This window comes from Papio anubis, chromosome 15, assembly GCF_008728515.1.
Source record: "Papio anubis isolate 15944 chromosome 15, Panubis1.0, whole genome shotgun sequence".
NCBI lineage: Eukaryota > Metazoa > Chordata > Mammalia > Primates > Cercopithecidae > Papio > Papio anubis.
The window spans coordinates 21,903,369-21,922,392 of NC_044990.1; the positions used below are offsets into that span (position 1 = coordinate 21,903,369).

Consider the following 19,024-nt stretch of genomic DNA (forward strand, 5'->3'; position numbering starts at 1 on the left):
CTACACGTGTTGTATATACTTGGAGAGCACGTTTGAATGGGGGAGATGAGGCATTATTTCACAGCAGGAGAAATAATCATTCTCATCATTTCTAAAAGCCATGCAGCCTTCAGTCAGTTTCACAATAATCAATTAATTAGCCAAAGTAAATATTTAGAATGAGTTACGGCACAAAGATATGAAATCATGGCATATAAATGAGCTTTAGACATGTAAACTTACTCTTTAGGAGGAGAAATTACTCAAAAGGGAGAAGTGGTATTGCACCAGATGGCTGCGTCTAATAATAACTTCAATGGACATGTACGATACTTGTTTAATTATTTATCAAGGAGAATGCCTGCAAAAATTTAGTAAGTTTATAAAATTTTTGGCAAGTACAAGACTGTGTCAGTCAATAATGCATTGTGAGTTTAAAATGTTCCCTCTTGGTGGCTTATTGGAATACTTAATCCTAGACCAAGGATTCACCATTTTTCTGTCTCAGTTTCACCATCTATATTAAGAACTAAAAAGCCTTTACCCAAATCAGGCAGTTTGGGACTCTTTAGGACTTTACTTTTTATATTAACCCCTGAATCAAATACTTCTTCCTACTTAAACCATTTCCAAAAGTGTACTGTCATAGCCTAATTGTCTTAATTCTGTCTCATTGCCATTTCCCCTTTAAGTTACCTCCCAATCTATCTGCCTGACTTCTAGACAAATAAGTCCAAAGAGTTGTCTATAGAAGGTTTCTAGTTTTCTTTTTCATTTCCCATTATTCTCTTTCATTTCTTCCTCCCTCCCTCCCTTCCCTTTTTTGGTTTTGTTTTTGCTTATTGAAGGAGGGCCAATTCAAAAACAAAATGAAAAATAGCACATCCATTACTATCTGAAGGCACTGGCTACTACGAATCCCTTTTCCTTGTGCAGCCCTTTTGGCTTTTTACAAGACCTCCCTATGTACCATCTCACCCGTTCCTTATGATATTGTTCAACCTTTAGCCCACCGACCTGCCTTCTATCCCCACAACTCCACCAAAATGGCCCTTGTGAAGGTCACCAATGACCCTGGCCCCCATTGCAGTCTTTCAACTTTGCCACTCAGAAGAAATCAATCATGCTGGCTACCACTTGGCTGAATATATGACTTGGATCCCATAACGATGCACACTTCTGTTTCTCTTCTAATTTTCTGACTACTCATTTCTTCTCAACCCCCTTTGCTGGCTTATCACCTTCCTCCTAAACTATAACTGCTGGAAGTTTTCAAAGCCTACTGCTATTCCTTCTATTCTCTTTATGCCATTTCCCTCATGCCCATGGTGCCAGTCATGCTGATGAACACAGATCTCTCTGGATGCGATTATCTCTGGCCCACCCATCTTACTCCAGACCAACACATCCCTGTGTCTACTCAATATCACCACTTAGATTTCCCACAGGAGCTCCAACCCGGGAGGTACCAATCTGAGTGCATGATTTCTCCCTCTATTTGTTCCTCCTGTGTTTCTCACTTCATAAACCCCATTTACCCAGTTGCTTAAGCTAGAAATTTAGCATTCATCTTGATTCTCTCTCTCTCACTCCCCTGTCATCTAATCCAGCACAAAATCTTAAGTCCTCTACCTCAAAAGCTTATCCCAATTTGTCCTTATCTCTCCAACTTCACTATCATGCCCTGAGTCAAAGCCCTACTCACCTGGGACCTGCACATGTGTGGCCTCTTAACTGATTCTCTTGTTTCTACTCCTACCCCACTTCCCAAATCCATTCTCTTAACATTAAATTCAATCATAGAATCCCTCAATTTCAGGGAATGAATAAATAAGTCACCTTCAATCAATTAATTTTAGAATTAAGATCAAACTCTTTCCCAGGACTTGCAAGGCCTCTAACAACCACTTTGAGCTCTTCACATAACCAGTTCCACCTCAACCACCAAGCTGGTTGTCCAGGACTTCTCCAAGCGAGTCAAGCTCCTTCTGCCTCTGGGGTTCTCTTCCATGCTCTTCCTTCCCCTCTTTCCATAGCTGGCTCCTTCTCATACCTCAGAATCTCAGCTTAAATTTAGTCTCCACAAAGACCCTGTTCATGGTAAGATCCCCCGTATGGTCTATTATTGCAGCATTGTATTATTTCCTTTATAGCAATCATTACAATTTCTAATGATACGTTCATCAATCGGTTTACTTGTTTATTACCTGTCTCCACAATCAGAACATGAGCTCTGTGACAGCAGGAATAACTTTAGGTATTCACAATAAAAGATGGCTAATAAATATGGGAGTGAAGGAGGGATACTACTAAACTATGACATTAAAACTAGTATGAGGCTGGGTGCAGTGGCTCATGCCTGTAATCCCAGCACCTTGGGAGGGCAAGACGGGCGGATCCTCTGAGGTCAGGCGTTCAAGACCAGCCTGGCGAACATGGTGAAACCCTGTCTCTACTAAAAATACACACACACACACACAAAAAAATTAGCCAGGTGCGGTGGCAGGTGCCTGTAGTCCCAGTGACTCAGGAGGCTGAGCCAGGAGAATCATTTGAACCCAGGAGGTAGAGGTTGCGGTGAGCCAAGATCACGCCATTGCACTCCAGCCTGGGCAACAAGAGCTAAACTCCGGGGGAGGAATGTAATTATTAATTCAAATACCCATTTTTTTTTCTTGAGAATAAAATTTTAGTTTCAACATTTTCTATATATTTTGGTTTCACATTTACACACATTTAAAATCATTAATATGTTTTTCTTTAAAAGCTACTGATTTTCTTATGAATTTGTTTTTTCATTCAAAGTATAAAATGAATGATTCTCCTTAGAAGTATTTTGAAAAAATATCTTTGCTGTGTTCTTTTCTCTGTGTTCAGCCACGAGAAATTGGTGTGAGGCTGCTGGAGTGGGACGGGTCCCTATCCTGACAATTATAAGTCAGTATCAAAAAGTCTGAGGCAAAACCAGGCATAGCTCTGTGGGCATTTCTGATATTTTACATTAGTCATTAGAAATAATTCATATAAAAAGGAAGATGACCAATAATAAGAGAAAATAATGTGAAGCATTGTAATTTTTAATTGCTGCTCTAAAACAGTTCATTTTCAGCCAAAACACAATAGTACTTCCTTCCTTTGGCTGGAAGTACAAGTGATTCCAAGAAACTTAAATATTCTCAGAGCTATCTGCTATGGGTGTTTAGGCCTAAGTCCTGATAAAAGGTAATTACAAGCTTTTAAGAAAGGTATTTTTTAATTGTTTCTTTTCAAATTGGAAGGAAAGTGGGCAAATGGTTTGCAGTGTTCTAATAAAATAGATTAGGTAAAAGGGGCAAGAAATCACAGGCTAAAGATTTTTTTATTCAGTACGTATTTATTGAATACCAATGCATAACAAGAATGGTTCTGGGAGGCATAAGAAACACAAAGATGAATAAAATATAGTTCTTTCCATTAAGTGACTCATCATTAGGCAGAACATACAGATTAGATAGATGGACAGATGGATGGATGGACTAATGACAGGTGGGTGGATGGATGGATGGGTGAACGGAAAAATAGATACAGCATAAAGAGAGGATGAATGATTAAGTATGGTCTTCTAGCACAAAGAAAGTTACAAGAATTAAAAATGAAACAAGGAATAATTGAGACTCTACGAATGTAAAGAAATGAATGTGGTTCATTAATTTGATCCACATCTCAGTTGCCTTATTGATATGGTTTGGATGTGTGTCCCCTCCAAATCTCATGTCGAAATGTGATCTCCAGTGTTAGAAGTGGGGCCTGGTGGAGGTGTTTGTGTCATGGGAGTTGATCCCTCATGGATGGCCCTTTCTTACGGAAATGAATGAGTTCTTACTGTTATTCATAGGAGAGTTGGTTGTTTAAAAGATCTTGGCACTACCTCTTCTCTCTCTTGCTCCTTCTCTTGCTAAGTGGACATACCTACTGCTTTCTACCATGACTGTAAACTTCCTGAGACCTCATCACAAGCCTAGAAGATGCAGGTGCTGTGCTTGTATAGCCTGAAGAACTGTGAGCCAAATGAACATCTTTTCTTCATAAATTGCCTAGTCTCAGGGATTCTTTTACAGCAATTCATAATGAACTAATACACTTGTGCAATATCAATAGGCTTTTCCTTTAATATCTACAAAATTCTTACAGAGAATGAATGAAAAATGAAATCTCCTCTTGATCAGCCCAAGGTTAGCCTGCTCCTGTATGACTAGCCAATTTCACTGAGTGAAAATTCAATGGCATCCTGAACTTGGCATGTTCTTCATCAGGCAAGGAAAGGAATAAGCAAGAGTGCCTACAGTCTTTCTCTCAAATCTATCAAAAGTGGAGAAACCAATCAAGACACGTTGTTCTGTAGAACTAAACAAGACAATCTCCAGACCTCTGTCTCCTTGTCCATCATATGAAAGTGCTATGGCAGCCAATGATGAGCAGCAGCCAATCATGAGCAGCAGCCATGGCTCTGCATTACTCTGGGGCCCTGGGCCTCAAACAAGGGCCACGAGGTGACCAAGAACACAAGCTAGCCAAGGCACAGCTGCTGGCACGAACATCCCACCAAGCACACCAAGTTCATGGGAGATGTGATCCGAGAGGTATGTGGCTTTGCCCCATGCAACATGCCATGGAGCTGCCACAAGTCTCCAAAGACAAAGAGGCCCTCAAATTCATCAAGAAAAGGCCAAGGAGGAGGAAGAGAGAGGAGCTGAACAACATTCTGGTCATGGCTTCCATGAGGAAAGTGGCTGCCAAGAAGGAGGAATCCCTCCCCTCCCCACGTAATAAAACCTTTACAGGAAAAAAAAAAATGCAAGGGCTGGACCAGATCAGTGTTAGCAGAAAGACTGGCAGCTAGATTTCTTCACATATGAACTGGTGTTGGCTCCTTGGAGTGCTATGTTGCAATGGAAGCACACATTCTACCTCAGTAGCAAGAAAGTCCTCTGATGGACTAGCAACATCTGCCATGTGCACGGGAACAGCGTGACACATTCACTACTGTGGGGCAGATTACTAAGGTTTAAATGAAATATTGTCTCCAGGGCCGGGTGCAGTGGTTAACACCTATAATCCTGGAACTTTGGGAGGCCAAGGCAGGCAGATCACTTAGGCTCAGGAGTTCAACACCAGCCTGGCAACATGGTGAAACCCCATCTCAACCAAAAATATAAAAATTAGTCAAGTGTGGTGGTGTGCGTTTGTCGTCCTAGTTACTCAGGAGACTGAGGTAGGAGGATCACTTGGATGGCTTGAGCCTGGGAGGTCAAGACGGCAGTGAGTCGAGATTGCACCACTGCACTCCAGCCTGGGCAGAGTAAGACTTTGTCTCCAAACAAAACAAAACTAGCATGAGATATTATTATCTAAAGTCCTTTCAAACTCTCAAATCTTATGATTTCCACAAACATTGAGTTGGTGTGATTATCTTCCTATAGAGTGGACAAACATATCACAATAAATTCTTAATTATCCATACTTTTGCTATTTTTGCCCCAGTGTTGCTTTCGTTCTCATGAATGTGATCCGAAGAAACATGGCCTTATCCACAAGCATGGAGCCCAGCAGGAAGCTGTTTAAAGCAGAATACTTTGTTTACTCATTCAAAGAAGAAGCCCATCCCACGTAGGCTGCGATGGGCTCAGGACCAGCAAGAGGTTTGCCAAGGGGATGCAGGTGAGAAAATATGCATTTCTTGTTCCTCCCTGCTCATATTTCCACAAAGTTTCTTTATAGAACTGTAAATTCAGTAATCAGATAGAGCCATGATGAAAACAATTACAAATAAAAACAAACAATGGCCACTTATTTGAGATTTCAGATAGCATGTACCCCCGTTACGTTTTACTGATAAGAAAATCTCTACTTGTGCTGCTCTTTTCTGAAGATTGCTTGAACTGAGACCATCTAATCGCTAGCATCTAAATTACTATTCATTTTCGTGTTTGTCCTCCCGGTTACTCAGCAGATGCCACTGCTACGTCAAAAGCCTGGAAACTGGCAGGAAAATGTCCTTCCTTTTCTTGCCACTTGTTTCTTCAAAGCCTGGCAAGATTTGAGTTCCTTACAAAGATTCTCCGGCATCACTCACATGGCTGTATGTGTGACTGACTCTGTAGGAGCTCTCTGCATCCATTAAAGACCAGATATACAAACAAACATCATCATCCCCACCAAAAAGATTACCTTGATTTTTTTTTTTTTTAGACAGAGTTTTGCTCTTGTAGCCCGGGCTGTAGTGCAGTGGCACCATCTCGGCTCACTGCAACCTCTGCCTCCCGGGTTCAAGCGATTCTCCTGTGTCAGCCTCCTGAACAGCTGGGATTACAGGCGCACACCACCGTGCCTGGTTAATTTTTTGTATTTTTAGTAGAGACACGGTTTCACCATGTTGGCCAGACTGGTCTTGAATTTCTGACCTCAGGGGATCCACCCACCTCGGCCTCCCAAAGTGCTGGGATGACAGCCGTGAGCCACCAGTCCTGGCCAAGATTACCTTAACTTCAGGAGATGCTCTTCCTGTGGTTCCTGTTAAAAGTCACCATGTTGCTTTATTCCTTCCAGACCTTAACCAGATGTTAGTCATTTTAGCATTGTGCATATTAATATCTTATGTTCTTGATTTTTAAGACTTTTCCCTCTAAGTCTTAGAAAGTCAGAGCTTTAAGGGAGCCTGAATACCTGCCTTTGACAGCTAGGCACTGCAAGGCCTTTGAAGTCTGTGTAGCTTGCCCACGGCCACTTCGCCACCATGTGACAGAGCAGGGTAGGAGCAACACCACCTCTCCAGGGTGCACAGACCTGTGCTTTCCTCTTGCCATACTGAGTGGCCTTTCCCGCACTTTCATGCCCTTTCCAGTCTTCTCTGGTGGCTGAGGCCTGCTGCATACTGGGCTCCTCTGGTGCCCCTGCAGAATCTCTGGCCTGCCCCTCTCCTGGCGAAGCCCCAGCAAGAATGACATACAAAATTCAGACAAGGATGAAATCATCGTTTTCCTCTATTATTTTTCTAAATTGCCTTTTTCCTACCCATGACTAGGCAGTATTTTCTCACAGCTGGGGATGAACAAATTCAAAAAGATGTTCTCCAATACATGGTTTCCAAGAGAGGCCACTAAGTCTTGAAAGTATAAAATGAACATTTTTGAGTGATTGCACAGTTCATGAAAATGTCTCTGGTTAGAACCTCATCAGCAGTGATTCACTCTGTGCATAGGGTCCCCATGGAGACTGGAGTCACCTCACATTAGGGTATTGAGGCTCATTTTTCCTGCTGAGATGGAATAAATGGCTAGGATGCATTAACTGACGGAGGTCACAAGGCGCCTATCCAGTGAAGTGAGGAATATTTCTTTAAAGATGCCCTTGTGGTCAGAGAGACTTAGTGAACTTTAAGACTACCATATTTCTCCTTCCCCTTAAAGAAAAGGAGTCCTTTTGCCCTATAGGCATAAACATTCAGAAGTAAAGCCTCAAGGTCAAAATTATATCTTCTATGATAGATAGCAAGATAATGTCCCTGTTAAAGAGGAAAATATAGTTTATTACAGCTCAATCATGTCTGTCTTGATGACCAAAACATCTTTTTTCAAGATAATAACCAATTAAATGGGATTATATACTGTGTGTCTTAGTCTATGGGGAGCTTCTGTAACTAATACTACAGACTAGGTAGCACATAAACAACAGAAACTTATGTTTTGGAGGCTAGGAAGTCCAAGACCAAGGCACTTGGAAGATGTGCCATCTGGTGAGGACCCACTTTCTGGTACATAGATGGCCTCTTCTCATTTCACCTTCACATGGTGGAAGCAGTGAAGGGGCTCTCTTGGGTCTCATTTAAAAGGGCACTGATCTCATTCATGAAGCCTCTGCCTTTATGACTTAATTACCACCCAAAGTCCCCATGTCCTAATATCATCACCTTGGGGGTTAGGATTTCAACATATGAATGTGGGGATATGCAAACATTCAGACCACAGCACAGTGCTCGAGCATAGCAGATACGCAATACACGAGTTTTAATTTGCATATGCAACTATGTTTTAGGTACTTTACAGCTGAGCTACTTTTATTGTAAAATTGCATTGTAAGTAAGACCGCAGAAATGTAGCATCAGAGAAGCTTCCCTACCCATTCCAAGGCCAAATGAGTGTTTTTTTTTTTTGTTTCTCCACCAGCCAAGAACCTGGGGTACTTCAAGGACTCAAACTTTAGTTGCAGTTTCCAGGCCTCATGTTTTAGAAGGTCTAAAATAGGCCCAGAAATCTACTTTCCAGAGGATGCTGAAACAGATGACTAGAAAATACTCTAATATAATTGACTCTTGAACAACATGTGTTTGAACTTTGAAGGTCCACTTATCACTGATTTTCTTCAATAAAAGTTATAGTGAGTATGCCTGCCTCTCCTGCCTCCCCTTCCAACTCCCTCATCTCTTCCACCTCTCACACCCCTGAGACAGCAAGACCAACTCTGCCTTTTCCTCCTCCTCAGCCTACCCAGCATGAAGACAAGGAGCATGGAGACCTTTATGATGATCCACTTCCACCTGATGAACAGTAAATGTATTTTCCCTTTTTTTCCTTTTTTTTTTTTTTTGAGACAGGGTCTCTGTCACCCAGGCTGGAGTATGCTGGCACAATCATGGCTCACTGTAGCCTTGATCTCCCAGGCTCAAGCGATTTACCTGCCTCAGCCTCCTGAGTAGCTGGGACTACAGGTGCATGCCACCATGCCCCACTGTTTGTTTGTTTGTTTTTTCAGAGGCAGGATTTTACCACTATGTTGGTTAGGCTGGTTTCAAACTCCTGGACTCAAGCAATCTGCCTGTCTTGGCCTCCCAAAGTACTGGGATTGTAGGTATGAGCCACTGGGCCCAGCCCCTTCCTTATCATTTCTTAATAACATTTGTTTTCCTTCTAGCTTACTTTACTGTGAGAATATAGCATATAACACACATAAATATAAAATATGTGTTAATCAACTGTTTACATTATTATAAGGCTTTTGGTCAACATCTGGCTACTGGTAGTTAAGTCTTGGGGGAGTCAAAACTTACATGTAGGTTTTTTACTCTGTGGGGTCAGCAGCCCTAACCCTGGCTTTGTCCAAAGGTCAGCTTCAGTGTCACAGAGCTATGATTTGTGGGTGTGCATTGGGTACGTGTGGGTGCCTCCACATGGCTTGTAGAGAATGGTTGTCACTTCTCCTCCAATAGGGGATGTCAGGACAAGGGGATCATTTTTTATAGGGGCCAAGTTTTCTCTCTTCATTCCCTTAAAATAGGAAGTCATCCAAGGTCACTCTTCTCCCTTTCCCCATGCCATCCTAAACTGCTCTCCAACGAGGGTAACATAAACGAACACATTTGATCCCTTTAATATGTACCACACTTTACCGATTCTAGAAAAGGCAACAATTCTGTGATGATGATTATCCTCTCCTTTACAGACAAACTCAGAGAAGTTAATTTACTTGCCCAAGTTTACACAGCTAAGGGAACAAGCCTGGATTCAAATCTAAGACCTCAGGTTCTAAAGCCACCATCTGCCTGTTGCAGAAACAGTTCCTCAGTGTTGAAGGAAAAGTTTTTTCTCCTGAAAAGACCGCAGGCAGGATCCCCACATACTGCTGTAATGGGCTAACGCCCCTCTGTCCTTGCACTTTCCCACCTTTCCAACCCTCTGCTTGCCGTCCTCAGTTCTGCCCATGCAACCACCCCTCCACTTTCTTGCCCCATCAACCCAGCCCTTTTTTCATGGCTTCACCCCCACTCTTGTAGGAGTGTGTAGTCCAGCTCCGAAATTACTCTCCTGAAAATGCTCATGCCTTCTTCGTGCCCTTATCCTTTCATTCTCCCCACCTGTTAAAATCCAACCTTGGATAAACCCCACCTTCCCTCTCCATGCCTGCCTATTGGGAGGACACAAAAGTGCTGGAGAAAACCATGCAGGGCTCTCAAAGAATGTCCAGACATCTTACCGTATATTTCTGGTCAGCTTCCCGTCTCTCCCCCAGTGAAACCTTCAAGCGTTCTCCCTTCTCTTCCAACTTGCCATTCCTCATCAGCCTACTAATCCTCAGCAGATGACCTTGCCTGTCCTTTTCTGAGAGATGGAATCCATTAGCCAGGAACTCCCTCCACCTGAGTTACCAAATCAGCAAACCCACCTGCTCTGCATTCTGGATTTCCCATGCAGGATGTACGTAGGTTCACTCAAGTCCATCTCATTCGTGTTAAACATTAAAAATTCCAAGTTTCTGTTTTCTTTGAGAGAGTGTTACTTGCTTTCAGACTGCAATGTACATATTCTCTCCCAAACTGATGATCACTTTTTGGTTATTGTCATAAACCTGAGTACATGACCACCATGGTGTTACTCATAGAAGTCCACTTTATGTTACTAAGTTGTTCCTGGTTCAACTTTAGTACAATATCTAGATCACAGGACCCAGGTTCGAAAACAGAAATCTGCAGCATTCAAGGACAACAAAAAGCGATATGCATAATAATTAAATAATTGAAATATTTAAATTTCAATGTAATACAAAGAAATCTCTATGATTCTCCCCTACCCCCGCCACCAATGATGTATTTCCACCCAAGGTATTTATTTTTAAAAACAAAAGTGTGAAGACAGAGCTGGCCTAAGGTAAAAAACATAGGAGGTTTTGCTTTAACCATCTGCCCCCAAATCCTGATATAGTGGAAACAGTTTAGGCAGACAAACCTGGTTATCAATTCCAGCACCGTTTCCTTCCAGCTGAGTAACCTCGGGTAAGTTAATTCACATCACCTAAACTCAGTTCCCTCATCTATAAAATGGTGTTAATAACATTTAGCTAGCAGAAGCTTCAATGATGCAAGATGTTTAGAGTATTTGTCACATATTAGGTGCCAAATAATTACAGGTTTTATTACTATTCTTTTTAGTATTCCTAGTAAAGTCACTCATATCATAGCCTCAGATTTTTAACTTCTTATATCCCTAGGGAATATGTACATTCATTTTAAAAAGACTTTGTCTGTAAACTTCTGCTTCCAGCCACCAGGAAGTAACGAGGATAGAATTTATTCTCCTACTTTAAACAACTCAAAAATCAAACAAAATATATGAAATGATGGTTTTCAGATACTGTACAACAAGAGGTGCAGGACAGTGATCATTGAGAGAGGAGAAATAAATGAAGTGAAACTTATGATAGTCCCAGCCACTGTCTAGAAAGTTTCCAGGGTTTAATGCAAGGAAGAGAAACCAGAACAGAGCTCAAGGTCTGTCTAAATTTGACATCTGGGAAGACCAATGCTCCTGGAAATTTCAGGGCAGAGTACAAGAGAGGAAGGGGCCAATCAGAGACAGAGAGCTTTGGAGATCTTCAGAGGTCCTCTCAGAGTCTGTGGCTGCACGTTGATCAGGAGAGGCTGAGAGGGAAGTGCGAAGGCTGGGGCAAAAGCCACCGATGGAACCTTTCTGAAGCTCACAAAGGGCAGGGAGTAGCTCAAGTTCCCAAGATCCAGAGAGAAGAAACCTTGCGATATACCAGTAAAGAGTTCCCAGAAGTGTTTTGCCTCAGAAATGGGATGAAATTATCTCCAATCTAAAGGCTGCTTAAATCCATTAACCCAAGTATAAAATCAAAGCCTTGAGAGAATCAAACTGTTTCCAAGGAGCCTGACTGCATCTCAGAAAAAAAAAAATCTTAAAAATATTTTAAGGAAGACAAAAAAGGAAAGAAAAAGAAAAAGTCCAGCACCTGAGAACATAAAATTCACAATGTCTGGCAACCAATAATAAATTAGTAGGCATACAAAGAAACAGAAAAATAAGACCTATCATAAGGATAAAAATCAATCAAGAAAGAGATTCGGAAATGTCACAGATAATAGAATCAGTAGATAAGTACACTAAAACAGCTATTATAAATATACTCCATCTGTGCAAGAAGGTAGATGAAAGCATAATCATGATAAAGAAAGACAGGAAAGACACATTTTTATAAAAGAAGGAATCTGAAAACATAATGTTCAATTATGAGAAAAATAAATCATGGATGTCAAATAAGGGGGCTGGAAGTCATAGTTACTCTTCGTATCTAACTGATTGAAGACATAAAAACTACAGTTTAGATAGTCTAAGGACCAAGTATAAAAGTGACTTTTCCAGGTATTATGCATTTTATGTAAATATTTATATAAATGAACCAAATTACATATTCATTCAACTATATAGTTACCAAGCACCCAACTTTAATGATAGAGGAAATACAAAGATGATTAGCTACAGTTCTTTCCCATAGAAGAAGTCCAGCACAGTCTATTAGACAGATGATAGAGTAATTATATTAGCACACAAATGACATGTGCTTACAATTCAAGAATGCAGTATGTAACACATTGTAAACTATAAAGCAGGCTGCAGAATAATAAAAGGAAATAAAAGCAAACAATGGATATGGAAGAGAAGTCCCCTATGTAATTAATCCATAGTTACAAATAAAAGACTTTGACATTGACCCAATGCAAAAATCCAATATACAACAATTTACATGCATGCACATACATATATACACACTTTATATCAGTATAGGAACACTCAAACTCATTTTAATATGGGAATTTAATTGTCTGGCTTTTCTTTCTATTCTCTGCTGAATTAGAATGTCCACTCTGAGCAGAGGATACAATTTCCTAGTGTGGAATGCAAATATTTTCCCTTAGCTCATCGGGCTATTAAAGATACTGATCAAGAAAATTAGGGAATGTATGTATTTGTGATATATACATAGAAAAATTATATATTGTAGAGTATATATTTAATACATGTACATATGTCAATATACATGCAATTATTTAAAAATATTTTCTCTAGTTTTAGTCTAGTGAATAAGAATGTAGCCAGCATAGTTCAAAAGGCTAATGAGTAGTACATATACCAGAGTACAACAGAGCAAATAAAGATTAAGCTAATCAAGAGGTGCAAACTAGAATAAAATTTAAATATATATGTATTTGTTGTAGTATACATAGGGCAAAAAAATTTTTACATTAATAATTCAGAAGAGGTCGACCTAATACTAAGCAAGTAACTTTATCTTATTCATTACATGGAATAGAAAAATGACTATACTATATTAAGCATTTAACAAGAAGTCTGTAACATCTCTAGCCAACAAGGATATAGGCTTTTGTCATTTGTGGAGAGTTATTTGAGAACAATCTTTGATTTGCTTTAAAAGATGTCAATTACCTTCTATACTACATGGAACAGGCCAAAGCAAATCTTTTTCTGAAAACAGATTTTACACATTCTCTTATCTCTAGAAATACTGTAGACAGGCTGGGTGCAGTGGCTCACACATGTAATCCTACCACTTTGGGAGGTCAAGACAGGCAGATTGCTTGATCAAGCAAGCCCAGGAGTGAGAGCCCAGCCTGGGCAACATGGTATGAATTCTCGTCTTTTCTAAAAATACAAAAAATTAGCTGGCACACACCTGTGGTCCCAGCTACTCGAGGGGGAGAATCACCTGAGCCCGGGAAGTTGAAGCTGTAGTTAGCTGTGATCATGCCACTGCACTCTGGTCTAGATGACAGAGTAAAATCTTGTCTCAAACAAACAAACAAACAAACAAAAGAAATACTGTAGACACACACACATCAGCTTAGCACTAGAATGCAAGTTCCAGGAGAGCATGTGTAGCACCTATGGCAGTGCCTGCACATGGTAGGTGCTCCATATTCCAGTCCCATTGGATGTATCTAGGCTATCTACCTCTGCCCCATCTACCTCTGCCATCCCTTTTTGGACAGCAGCCTTCTAGACATAAATCCAGCCTCCCCTCTTGCCATTTTTCAACGCAGTCTGTATAAAATGAGTCAGATACTTTTTTATTAGGAGAAATAAAGAAACAAAAAACACGAGTCAGAGGTCACTTATCTCCTTAAAACTTCAGTAGTTTGCACTTCAAATAGAGTCTGTACTCCAAGCTTTGGAAGGCGTGGCCTGGCCCCAGCCTATCCCACCAGACTTGTGTTAAGCACCAACCTGCAAATCCCACTCCGTCCGAACCATTACCTCTGGCCCACATACACCCACTCTTCTCTTCTTTAAAGGGGCTAAGCTCCTTTCATCTCAGGTCTTTGAACAGGACATTTTCTGCTTTTATAACTTTCTCGTCTTTTCAAATTCTCCCTTTCTTCCTGCTCTTCCCTCCTGCTAACTAGATAAGTCTAATTTATCCTTCAGGTCTTAGTTTGAATATTACCACTTTAGAGGAACCTTTTCTGAAGCTTCTCCAATACCTCCAAACAAAGTTAGGCTCCCAATTCCTCTTTATAACATCCCACAATTATAATTAGTCATTTGTATAATTATTTGATGACATCTTCTTTAGAGATATGTGTTCTCCGGAAGAGCGTCACTGGTCGGTCATGCCAATTGCCGTTCCTCTAGTGCCTTGTAAAAAATACTGTAATACTGTGGTGAGTAAATAAATGTACAAATGTACTGTCCTGATGTCCTGGGGAAGAAAGGGTAACTGCACAGAGTGTAACAGAACTGTCACAAGTACATGAAATCAGGTACATACATTGCGAAACATAAGTCAAGGGTCTATTTGTTTTCTGACACTTGATAGTGAGAAATATTTCAACAAGACGTAAGATAAAAACAAAAGAGAACTTTGAGCATCGTCCTTTAGAGACCCCCACTGGTACCTGCCAGGCTGTCTCTATCCCCTTCATCATGCTTGTGTCAGAGAATGCCACCATTAATATCTGAAGAGACTAAAGAAAGAACCTTTCCTGGTGTGAGTAGGATTTTCATTTTAAAAACAAGCATGTGGGGTGGTTTATCAACGGACAGTCCTGAGTGTATTTGTGAGCTGAAGAGATGGTTTCAGGCAGGATTTCCAGATTCCATTTTTTATTTCTGACCACTTCTCTCATTTCAAATCTTGGAGCCCTGCAATAGTGGGAATGTAGTGGGACACGAGAGAGGGATCTGGAGACCTGGCTGCAGGGTAGGCTGAAACCTGAGGGAGCATCTGAGAGCTTCCTCCTAATTTCACAGTAGAAGTGTGTCTGGGCATTACGGTCCCCAGGGCATCAACAACCATCCCTATGTTGTGGCTACCAAAGCCACATCTCCATCAGGCCTTCCTTCCTGCATGCCAGGACCATCAATCTCCCTGCTCACCACAGCTTTTCTTTCAACAGCTTCCTCAAACTCAACATATCCAAAAGAAAACGAGTCATCTTACCCACCCTTCTCTTTCAGCCTTCCCCACCTTCTAAGCAAATGGCTCTATGGTTAACCCAGCTTGCAAGCCTAGAAGCCTAGGGGTCACTGTTGATTCTTCACCCTCCTTATGTTCCATGTGGTCTTAGTCATCCATTCCTGTGGTTTTTACAATGAAATGTCTCACGAGTCCCTTCAGATCACTCCATCTCTACTGCTCAGGATAATCGCTGGCATTACTGCCGTCGCTGTCTCTTGTCTGGGTAACTCCTGTCTGGTTGCCAACCTTTCCACACCCCCATCAGTCCTCTATAGGGGTTACAAACATGCTCTGTAAAAATATAATTCTGATTCTGCTACTCCCCTGCTTAACTCTCTTCAGTGACATCCTATAGCACCCTTTATCTATTAGTAGCATAACCACTTATCAAGTTGATTTGTATTTGTGTATTTACTCTTTCCTCTTTCTCCCACCACTCTAAAGCATGACAGTAAGGTCTATGTCCTGTATTCCTGGTATTTAGCATAACATCTGGCTCAATAAATCTCAGTTAAAAGAGTGATGCTTGAGGAGATGAAAGGATTTAACAAATCCCTCTTCATATCTGGGCATATTAAAGAGGATGAAGGTGTTCCTGTGAGGATTAAACAACCCAAGAAGGAAATTAGAAAAAAGTACTCTGAGGAAGCAGAGAAGAATGAAAAGAAGTGGAAATACCAGTGAATGGGAGAGGGTAGTGAAGGGGACAGAGAAGGACTTGTAACCTATCTTAGCCTTCCAAGAGTTAGAAAGCTAAGTTCTCAGAATGGCAGGAAACAGAAGCAGCGATAGTGAACCCAGGGCTTCTGAAAGAGAAACAGCGAAGTATGAGCCAAGGAACACTTAAGGGTGCTGATAGATCCTTACAAGTGTGAAGACGTCTTTCGTTGGCTCCAAATTAGTCACTGCTTAAGGATGTGGCTCTATGTTGTTAATTTGGAAGTATGATGTCTTTCTGGAACATGTGTTTAAAATACCACAAATGGCATGCTAAGAAGCTTGGAGTAAAAGATGTGTATCACCCCAGAGTCAATAACGGCTAAAGAAATATTGTTGACAATAAGAAAGGAGATTTCAAAAAGTTTATAGAAAAGCAAGGTATTATCTCATGGCCAGAGAATATTCAGAAAGCACTATTAGTTTCCATGCAGGCCTGGGCAAGAAACTTAAAAGCTGGGCACTCAGCTCCTGCTTTTCAGCTCTCCTTCCAGTTGATGATTATAACTTTGGAAAAGAAATTAGGGTATACAGGAAGAGAGCAGCTGGTCACACAAGAGGTGCCAAAGCTCAGGATTTGGTATCCTAGATTTCAACTTGTGACACCAGAGGCGGGGCCCCTGAAAAGGGACAACGTGTGCCACAGAAAACTGAGAAGAAGGTTTCAGGCAACACCTGACCACAAGGGAGTTATTTTGAAATTTGAGATTAGGGAGTGACACTCTTCAGCACAAACATAAACAAACAAAATTGTGAACTAGATCATGCAGAGGATATCATATGAGGCACAGAAGGATGGATGGTAGTGGAGAAGGATCTCCACAGTGAATATTTTAGCATCTCATGAGAGGCTCACAAGTTTGTTTTTTAATTAATTTTTAAATTTTACTTTAAGTTCCGGGATACATGTACAGAATGTGCAGGTTTGTTACATGTGCCATGGTGGTTTGCTGTACCTATCAACCCATCGTCTAGGTTTTAAGCCCCGCATGCTTTAGGTATTTGTCCTAACACAGGCATTTTTTAAAGGCTAAATTAAGTTAGGAATTCTACATAGTAGATTCTACTCTTTGAGAACTACTTAGTGCACATTAGCATAGTAAAAGCCTTGGGAAAACCCATAAGGAAAGCAATTTATCTGTGTTTAACCCAGAGTTTGCCATCATTGTTAGGCCACTTAAGTATAATACTTATGCCTCCACTTTACCTTACAACAACAATGGAACACAAATGTTCCAACAGACTAGTTGAAAAAACCTGGATCTACACTAAGGCACACAGTATTGACAACAACAACAAAAGGCAAAGGCAACAAAAAACTTCACAAAACCAAAACAAAGTATGGGAAATACAACAAACAAGAAACAATAATGGAGGTAAATATCATCTCACAGAGCAGCCAGGACTTTGGAGTATGGGATTTAGGATTAGAGTATAACAGTATAATGGTATATTTGGGATAAAAGGAACAAATTCAATGTAATGATCTCAAGTAGCACGTCCCATGAAGAAGGTAAACAGAGAAATTCATAAAGGTGGGAGCAGAATCACGGTGTGGGGAACATTTGGTGATGATGAAAGGGGAGGGAAGTGGAAGAGGCGTCGCTGGGGAAGTGCAGGGTTTCTTGGGAAACCCTTTTGATAAAATCAGAGGATATAAAAATTTTACGCCTTGCTTTGCTGATAATTTTAATCTCTCAATAAATTGAAGAAGCAGTGAGGAAAGGGATTTAGTGTCAGTTTAATTTCAACAAATATGGGAAGAGTGGTTGGTTATTTAGAAATATCAGAAACTTTGGGAGAAAGCCAAGTACTCATAAAATCCAGCCTCTCCATAATCCTGTCAGAAATGTTTTAAAGAGGATTTCTTGGAAGGAAGGTTATACTAAATAATCTTTAAGTCCCTTCTGAAACATTAAAAGGCTGCCTCTAACATTCTGCATTCACAGTGAAGAACTCCAGAGGTAGCCAGCATGACACCTGAGCAAGCAGTGGCATCCGTGGCTCTGTGGCCATGTGGAAAATAAACAATAGTGGGGCACACCAGATATAGTCAAAAGGGCATCAGATATGTCATGTAAACATACCATAGAACTATAAGAACTGAAACAATGTCGTCTTTGAATAAAAATAGATAAATCAGTAGTACAGAATAGATACTTCAGAAATAGATAAAAATATGCCTAAGAATTTAATTTCCAATAAAAGGCAGATTTAAGTCAATGGGGGCATGGAAAATAGGGAATATAACAACTTCCAGAGTGGGCAAACCTTTCTGCATTTAGAAATGGAATAAAGAACTCATAAACGGAAAATTAAATATAAAAACCATAAAAAAGAACTAACATTAGGAGGCAAAACCCGGACTAGATAAACATTTTCAGGAAATATGAAGTCCAAGGATTAAAATGTTTAACAAATGCCCAAATATAAACAACAACAACAACAACAAAATTACCAAGTATCCATTTATCAGAGAATAATTATTTGCAAAAGAGAAAATATGAATAGAAAATGAAGGAGAATAAGGAAATAAACAAGGGTAGTTATAGAATAATTTAAGATAAAATAATAGGATGCCATTTTTGCATATCAAATTAGTAAATATTAAGTCCATATGTATATTTTGGGAATTAATCGACGAGTACTTAGCAAGAAACTTGAAAATGCTCATTTCTTTTGACCTACTAGTTCCACATGTAGGAGCCTATGCAATGGAAATAATTCTAACAGCTAAAAAGCCCCATCCATAAAAATGTCTACTGCAATGTTTTAAAGCAAAATGTTACTTGCTTTAAAAAAAGCAAAAAGGAGAAAGGAAGAAATAAGAACAAAGGAGTAAGAAGACTATTTAATGTATGCTTACCAGATGGAGGTTATATAAATTATCCCATTTAAATCTCAGCAGTTCCATGAAATAGATATGATCACCATTTTATAGAAAAGGTAAGATGTTTCTGCATGCTCAAGGAGACTAAGTTCTTTAAGGAAACTTGGCTAGTTAACAGTGAAAAAATGAAAACAG

At 40.3% G+C, this 19,024-nt stretch overlaps 1 protein-coding gene and 1 pseudogene across 18 annotated transcripts in view; one reads left to right on the top strand and one right to left on the bottom strand.

Annotated features, from left to right (window-relative positions):
• ENOX1 (ecto-NOX disulfide-thiol exchanger 1) overlaps positions 1 to 19,024 on the bottom strand; it is a 583,643-nt gene that overhangs the window by 184,707 nt on the left and 379,912 nt on the right. The window contains exon 1 of one of the 18 annotated variants that reach the window (XM_021929583.2): positions 9,985 to 10,583. The exons of 16 other annotated variants lie outside the window; for them this stretch is intronic. The gene's annotated coding sequence lies outside the window, so the exon portion shown is untranslated. Of the gene's footprint in view, positions 1 to 7,762; positions 8,553 to 9,984; positions 10,584 to 19,024 lie in introns of those variants that run through there. One more of the 18 variants, XM_021929586.2, reaches the window with a different exon arrangement.
• On the top strand, positions 4,460 to 4,858 carry LOC116270536 (annotated as a pseudogene).